Raw genomic sequence first — 9,226 nt, 5'->3', positions numbered from 1 at the left:
ACATAGCTCCAGAAAAGAAAAATAGTGTCAAATAACCAGCTTCCTTAAAAATTTGAGATTAGAGATTCCTTTGATATTTCAGATAAAAACTATGAGTTATTTCTTTTTAAAATACATATGCTGATATTTATTACATTCAAGTGGCTTCTGAGTCTCTGGCATTACTTCCATGAATTCTAACATTCTAAGGGGCTTAGGCTGGAACTTCTGATGGTCATTATTTTCATTGCCAGCATAATTCTCCCAAGTCAAGCCAATTGGATAATACCCCTGGTCTATATTTTCTTTTCCCAGTCTCTTCTGTCGATTTTATACCTCCTGTTGAATACATCACTAATTAAACTAAATTTTTGAACACTTTTCCCTTTAATACTAGAAAAATACAAAATTCTCAGTCTATTACTTGGTTCTATCTGATTTGGTTACAGTTATTCTCTCTCCCCATAAGTCCTGCATCACCTGAGTTTTACTTGCTTTATACTTCACACACAAATAATATAACTTCATAAAGTTTATTTATTTCTAACTTTTTGGTAATGCCTTGCTTTTCATCTCTGCTCACTGAGAAGTGAGCTTTAGCTTCACTTCACAGAAGTCTCAGCTTTAGCTTCTCTTTAATGTCCTCACAGTTTCTGCATTCTTTATTTCTGTGACATTGAATTTGTGTCTTTCCTATAGCATTCAGTATGCTTATTTATATTCATAAGTTATCTCCTTTTAAGACAGCTCTTACTCTCAGGTTAGATAAAAATTATCTTTTTTGCCCATATTTATCTTGAACAGATAAGATAATTTTTATCTTATTCCTACCATTCATGTGCTTGGTACATTGTAGATATTAGCAAATCATACATGATCCTTGATGTCACAAACAGATAAAACAGAGACAATAAATTAGAAATAATTATAAATGTGAATGGCCATAAAAGAAATAAGTAGGCAGCTTAGTAAAAAAATAATGGAAAAAGAGCCCACTTAGAATGATCTAAGTAAGTGGTGTGGATTGAGAGCTACAGGGTAAGAAGAAAGCTGCTATAAAGAGATTTGGAAAAGAACATGCCAGGTAGAAGAAATATTGTAAGCAAAACCCCTAAGATAAATGAAAGGAAACTCTTAGCATGTTCTAGTACCTGAATTAGAGCACAGGCAGCTGACATATATTGCGAGAAGGAGTGGTGCCAGTTGCAGAGATGGGGAGGGGCCAGATTACTTTAAACTTTATAATCCATAGTAAGAATTTTGTATATGCTAAGTGTGGGGTAAACAGGAGAGATATGATTCTCTTTGAGTGTAAAACCTCATGTAGGCTCTTGTATGGAGAATGGGCTGCAAATGTAGGACCCAACAAAGAATCTGGAAGACTAGTTAAAAGGCTAATGCTCCAGTGAATTAGTACAGCAGTAGTCGTAGCAGTAAGGAAGTATAGTTTTCAGATTTATGGAGGTAAAATTAATAGGCCATGGGGGTGGATTTGAAATAGGGATAAGAGAAAGAAAAGATGATTTCTAAGAAAGCAGGTAATTAATAGTTGATTCCAGTCTTCAGGAAGAAAAATTAATTTGAGGAATTAATATTCATTCAGTTTCCGTCCCCTAACTACTAATTTACAGCTGAAATGAGCAGCTGTGGAAGGCTAAGGATGGGCAAGGCTGGCAAGGGGGAGCCAGGCCAGGCCTCTCTGGGATGCTGATCCACAGTATTACTACAGACTTTTCCCTCTCTTGGTTGGATAAGAAGCAGGAGACTGGACATTCTTGGAGAAGATCAAGATGCTAAGGAAAAGCTATAAACAGCCTCCAGAGCAGAGGGAAGACTGATTCCTGAAAGAGCTTGACCTCCTGGGGGAGATTGCTGAGCAGGGTCCTCCCAATCTGCAAGGCTGGGAGAAGAGTGAATGTTGGATGCAGAGACAGCAGTACCTGCTCTAACAACAAATTTCGCAATACACCTATTCCATCTTGATTTAACATCCTACCGTAATTAATGTTTCTTAAAAGAGAAAAAGCATGTAAGCGAAAGACATGTAAGGGAAAATCACTAGAATTAAGAGTGTCAAACTATCTCAGCTGGACCTCAAAAGCTACACTAATAGTGTCTGCACATTACAGATGCAGAAACTGAGACACAGAGAGAATAAATAACTTGCTCAAACTGACATAACTATTACATCCTAGGGCTGGTGTTTACACTCAAGCAAACAAAACTGTGCTGTACATTGCTTAGAGTGACAAAGATGCTCTCAGTTTTTCAGTTATAACTGGCAGCCCCAGAAAACATGTCACTGGATGAGTGGAGCCTGGGCCTCATCATGTAATATATGCAGTGTGTGGAGCCCATGCTTCTGATGGTCTGTTTTACTTCCCACATCCTGAGAAAACCACTGCCTAGTGTCTTCAAATAAGTGAACGTGTTTGACAAAGGAATCATGATCTATTTATGATAGAATTATACCATAGAAAAATTTTAAAATTGGACTTCTTGCCCTTCCATTTAAGGATAAAATTTTAGTCACAATATATAGACAGCATTGGAAAGGATTATATCAACATTGGCAGTCTTAAAATTCTTTCTGTGGCTTGAGGTGAACACACTTTTTTAAAAAATGAATAATAGTTTGTCTCTAAGTGGTATGAATAATCACCTGGATAAATAAAAAAATATTTAGCAGTTAGTGAATTTCTTAGGATGCCAGCATTGCAAATAACCTATGTTGGTTTTCTGATAGTACTAAACTTAGACTAAAATGTTACATAACAGCAGAAGCAAAAGACAATTACACACTAATAGTAACAAGTGATCACAAGATTCATAGTCATGATATAATGTGTAATAACTGTACATTCCTTTTACTTAGCTAACTTCTTCAAGAGCCAATATTTTAAACCTTTTATTCAGAAATAATTATAGATGCATATGATGTTGCCTTCTGACATGTTCTTTTCAATGCTTACCTTTAATATAACAATCATACTATATCAAAATCAGAAATCTGACATTAGCACAACGTGTATTTAGAGTTCTGTTTTAAGAGTTTGTCTTAAATCTTTAAAAATATGCTCTCAATTCTTCATAACTAAGATGCTTTTTGTATCTGTGCTTTCCCCTGAAATTTTCTCTTTGGGCTGAAATTTTAACAAGATAAACCTGTCCTCAAATAATAATGCACTTACTTCATGCTCTTATTGCCTTATTTAGCACTGCTTAAGATATTTTCAGCATTCGCTACATTTTATCCTCATTTGTCCAACAGCCAGAAATTTATCCTATTTTTGTAGGTAAAGTCCCTGCAAAGAAAAGAAGTGTTTGAGAAAGCCATTAAAACCATTTTTTAAAGCCCATGAAAATTAATCTTAGGAATGTGCCTACTATCAGAACAGAAACCTGCAGTTTTCATTTCTTTTAGCCGTCCTTTGACTTTGTTCACTTTAGCATTGTTTTAGGCACTTTCTCTGTGCACTCTGATTTCATGATGACTATTAATAGCTTTGTTACTGGTGTTGGTTTTGGACTCTGGTGGAAAGGGGAATGCCTGAGCACCCTCTGACATACATAGAAGGTTACTGATCCAACGCTCCTTCTGTAGTGTGGTGTGGAAGGATTATTTTGCAGAAAGAGCCAAGACTGGGATACCAGTCTACATTGGGCTACCTAAGCTTTGTTTACAGCCCCTGTTTCTCATCTCTAAATATATAAGTTATAACTTCAGTCTTGAAAGGTATATTCTTGTTTTAATTCGGTAATTTTTTTGACTCTCCAATTCACCTAGGGCCTCCAAATTCAATTCCATAGCCCGTGTTCCTTAGTGTAGGATGTTATTGACAAGGATGTAGTTACATTTACTCGAACAAAATGCAGCTGATATGCTGGAGGCATCGGCGCTAGCTTGGATGACTGACAAGAGATTCTTTTCAGCTATGATAGCCTGACTTAGCTAGGCCCCTGACCTTTGCACACTCCAGGCTGAGCAGCTTTGTCTGGCTGGGAGCTATGCTAGGACATAAACAGCAAGAAACTGAAATTCCACTGCTCATTTGCCAAAAATCTAGAATAATGGGTAGTGCACGATAAAACAGGAACATGAGATTTGGAATCAGGCCTTGGTTGAAATTCCAGACCACCTCTTAGTAGACTGCATTTAGAGATAGTTAAGTAAATTAGAATGGAAGAAGGACTAGGTTGGGTCAACTCTAAGAATAAGAACAGAAATGGATTTCTTCTCTGCTCCATTTTAAAGTTCCTACCAAAGAGAGGAATTCCTGCACCTAAAGATGTGATTTCCAGCCAAGCAAGAGTCAAAAGGCTGACAATGAATCCTGCCCTTAAGAAGTGAAGTCAAGAGAGGGGAGGTGACTTCACAGTCTATATGTATCGGCAATGAGTACAAATGAGCAGTAGAATCATAGACACTCGGACTTGCATAAGGACCCTAAGTGTGACCCAGTCTTCAGTATCCTACAATACCCTGGGCATGCTTTGTCCACCCATTGCTTCAATGTTCTTCATAGTGGGTAATTCACACTCTCCTGGAACAAAGTGTTTATTATTTCCTTTTCTTATTGCATTATTGTCAGAGGACTACTCTTAAATTTCATGTATTTTTCTTGTGCAAAGTTGATGGGGGAGTAAAGGAGAGAATAAAAAAAAGATAAAAGCAGGTTTGGGGAACCGGCATCTAATGGCAAGACAGTATCAGAGTTTCATTGGTTTTATCTACAGTAACACTTTATTGGCAGAATCCATGCATTTGGTATGGTGGAAAAATTCTTAGTGAGCCGTGCTTAAGAACATTTCTCTGTGTACTTATTTCACTTTCTATCATTGTAGAGAAAACTATTTTATATTTCCCTGGACCTCAGAGTATTATGACCAACTTTAGGGAAAATGGTATTCAAAGAAGAAATGAGTAGTTTCTTTTTAAAACTATTTCAAATACATTGTTTTGATGTTTTCTCAAGCTCTTGCTTAAAGCGTCAAATTGTTCCCACAGCTCTGGTAACACTTAAATTTCTTATTTAAAACAAAGTACAAGAGTTATGTTGTATGGAAAAAACTGACTTTAATAAAAATAGCTAGCTCTATGTAAGCCAAACAGCATCGAGATAATATTTATAGCCTTCCAGCACGGCTAATGGAAATCATTTTTTTTCCTTAAAGTGAGGTGTTCTTTTCCCCTCATTCTCTTTTTCTTCAAATACATAGGGCTTATATTTGTGGATGATCAGAACAATTAAAAACTTAGTGACCACATTTCAGAGGAATAATTTGTATTGTCTCTGACTCCACCGCCATTTTATTTCAATATACATTCATAGAAAGCAGGAGCTTGCTTTCACTGTTTTATTACTGAGTCTTTACATACTAGAAAGAAGAATAATCATTAGCAATTTTACCCCACATGTAATGATGAAAGAGGATGGTTAGGAGGTTGAGCCATCTGCCTCTGAAGAAACCATCTTTCTAGGAAATTTTAAGTACTTCAAGGAATATTCATACATATATTTCTCTAGACAATACTGATTTTCATAAAGACACATGAAAGCCTGCTAATTAAATATGACCAACTTCATTTAATAAAAGTTACCAACTTTAATGAATAAAAATGTGGCATTTGAGCTTGAGAGAGCAGGCTCTGCAGCCAGAGAGTTCTGAGTTTGGATTTTGGCTTCACTGTTACTAATCATGTGACAATGAGCAAGTTGTTTATACTTAAATTTAGTAGTTTAAAGATGAGGCAAATGTGAGTTTTTAAATTCATTAAATTCTGAGCAATAAATGCAACCATTCTCACACACAAAAAACTCTGAGAGTAATTAACACATATTTATTTGCTTTGCCTAACACATATTTGGCACAGAATATTAAGCACTATTATTCAGCTTAATCATGCATTTTAGAAATATTTATTGCATCTGCCTCATACAACCCTTCTCCAAGGTAGAGAGGAGGAAAATAAAAACAAGTGTTACTATTCAGTAGTCTCCCTTACCTGAGGAGGATAATTTCCAAGGCCCTCAGTGGATATACAAAACCTCAAGTAGTATTGAACCCTGTAGATAAGAACCACGTTTTCTTCCTGTACATACATAAAGTTATTCCATCCCTTTCCTATCTTAACTAAGCTCTCATCCCATACTGTGGCCGTAACATTATAGTCTGAGTTGTGACAGCAAAATTAACTTGAATTTCTTTTTCCTTCTTCATAATTTCCTGGGTAGTTTTTTCTTATCATACATCTTAGCAACATCAGAATACATTTTTTTTCTTTCCTTACAGTAAGAACTTTTACTTTTTCACTTAAAATAAGCATTTTGTGGCTCGTATTTGATGTATTTGAATTGCCAACACCACTACTATTGTGCTTAAGGGAATTAAGCAAAATAAGGGTGACTCGAACAAAAGCCCTGTGAGACGGTGATAGGTGATGTGATAACTTAAGTGACTGGCTAGTAAGTGAATGTAGAACAGGTATTACATACCGCAGGGTTATGCTGGACAAAGGTGAGGTCGACTGGGATCGTGTACTATTTCACTGCAGTAATCAGAACAGCACACCATTTAAAATTTATGGATTTTCCATGTTGAAGTTTTGATCAGTTAACCATGGGTACCTGGAATATGAAAAGCAAAACTCTAAATAAGACCAGACTGCTATAACCTGAAAAAAGCAGTGGTGAAGGGACACAAAGAGCCTGAGAAGCCAACGGAGACATCACTGAGAGACAATGTTCAGCTTTTAGATGGCTATGCAATTGAAGCCTTTCCACGGACACACAGACTTTCAGAAATGTTTCTGATCCCTTATTGGCTATATAAGACTCCCTGTTGATAACATTTCTGAGAGTAAATTATGTACTTCTAATAGTGTCTTCAGGCTTTTAAGGATGTCACTTAGAGATCCTTATTTTAGTGATTATAATCAAAGCAGGTAATTCCAAGCATTTCCAGAAGTATGTGAGGTCCTATGGGTCTCTTGAGACCCTTAGCTGACAGGAGGGAATATGTCATCTCTTTTGGTGTAGGGATGTGTTAATTCGGGCTCTTTCACAAGCACTGGGTTGCTACGTACAAAATACTCAGCTTTGCAATGCTTTGATATCTTCCCCCGGAAGAAGGGAGACAAAATAGTGTTTATTTTTATAAAAATGTATGAAGATTAAAGGAAATAATATGTGCAAAGCAATTTTCAGGTGTTCAGTGGTAAATGAATGTTAGCCGTCATTGCACACAGTTTAAAAGCCCCAAACCTGTTCCCATTCCTGGAAGGCCATACTTTTGTTTATTTGTTTGTTTGCTGGGTTTGGTAAGACCATGGCCCACAGATTAGAACAAAAGGAATACACCTCTAGGTGAAAAATAAAAGTGCAGAGGTGTTACAAAGCGCGCCTCTATTTGTTATTTAGTTATTTTCCATTTCCCTGGATGGTGATGGGTGAAGGATTCTGTACGTGTCAAATGAGATAAGAGGCTGGTTTCCATTGACACTGTTATGATAGCTCTATTTTCTCTGTGCTTTTTCATAATGTTCTCATCTAACGTGTAAATATGTTTTAGTCCTGACATAATGTGCTCCTGGTTTTATGATCAAATCTGTTGCCATGCTGCCCATAATTTTATTTTTCTTATATTTTAATAAGAATCCATTGATTTTCCCTTTTATCAGATTCTTCTACTGAAAAAGACTTATATGCGAATCAGTCAGAAATAAATAGCAATTCTTCCCTGCAGGAGTAGGGTCTTGTAAAGGAAGACTTGTCGTCCTTAGATATATTAATAATAGAATCTAAATCGAGGAAGGAGCAGGAGTGTGACACTAAAATAAACATGCCGATTAATTAAAATTCCACTCACCATGCCTTATTTGTACATTTTGCATTGTTTTTTCCACCAACACTGCAATTGTTTTGTCACTCTCTGATTTCTAGAGATTAGAAGCAGCTCCAGAATTGCTACCTCCAACTACTCCCTACCACATAACAGTTTAAAAATATGCTTAGGGGTACTGATATATATATTATTTCAGCAAAAAATAATTACTCATATGATTTCTTCTTCTTTTTTTATTCTTAACCCTGAATTCATGCTGAACTCAAAATTGACAGTAATAAGCATTTCATTTCTGCTTTAACTAGACTTATTACAACTTTTTCAATATTGTGAAATAAGCATACATTTAAAGTATAGAAATCCTAACTGAGTACCACAGTGAGTTATGAAGAACACACCCAGCTGGGTCTGGTGGTGCGTGGCTGTAATCCCAGCACTTGGGAGGCTGATACAGGAGGATCATTGTGAGTTCGAGGCCAGCCTGGGCTACAGAGTGAGCCTGAATTGCATAGTGAGACCCTGTCTCAAAAAGGCGAAAAAAAAAAAAAGTAACAAAAACAAAAACACACCCAGTAGAGGAACTACAATATTGTTACACTACTAGAATCCCCCTGTGTGTGTCACCCTTAGATTTTGCTGTCCCTTTCCCGCCTGAGGGAATGACTGCCTTGACTTTACAATAAACATATTCTTTATAGCTTTCCAAATAATATATATGTCTCTAATAATATCATTTTGTGCTGTGTTCTTTTTGAAATTCATATAAATGGGATCCTCCAAAATGTATTATTATATATTCTGGCTTTATTTAATTTATAGCATCTGTGGAAGATTTGGGAATAGAGCCAGGGCCCATTTCATTTTGTTGCTATAAAATGTTCCAATCTATGAATATACCATAATTATTTACTCATTGTACTATCTTTGATGATTTGTATGGTTTCTAGTTGGGGACAATTAGGAGCAATGAGGCTATAGACAATCTTTTATATATTATGTATTCTGGTCCACATGAGCAGATTTAATTAGTTCTATTCCTAGGGCTGAAATTGTAGAATGATAAGATATGCACATCTTCAACTTTGCTCATTCCAACATGTTTTCCAAAGCAGTGAAACAAATTTCACTCCTACTAGCAGTTTATCAAACTCACACAATTCACAGTTTGCTGAGTCTTAGGGATTTGTAATGTGATTTTACTATAGTTATTATTTACCTTTCCATGATTACTATGCATCTAGCAACAATTTAAATTTCCTTTGCACTAAAGTTGCTTCTCAAATATTTTGCCCATTTTTCTTCTAAGTTTTCTTCCTTTTCTGTATCAATATTTGTTCTAAAATCTGTATATTAGGTCTTTGTTAAAAATTTGATCAATTCTGGGGCTGGGGATTTAGCTCAG

Source organism: Chinchilla lanigera, unplaced genomic scaffold, assembly GCF_000276665.1.
Source record: "Chinchilla lanigera isolate Chin_1 unplaced genomic scaffold, ChiLan1.0 scaffold00002, whole genome shotgun sequence".
Lineage (NCBI taxonomy): Eukaryota > Metazoa > Chordata > Mammalia > Rodentia > Chinchillidae > Chinchilla > Chinchilla lanigera.
Note: the sequence above shows the minus strand (reverse complement) of the source record.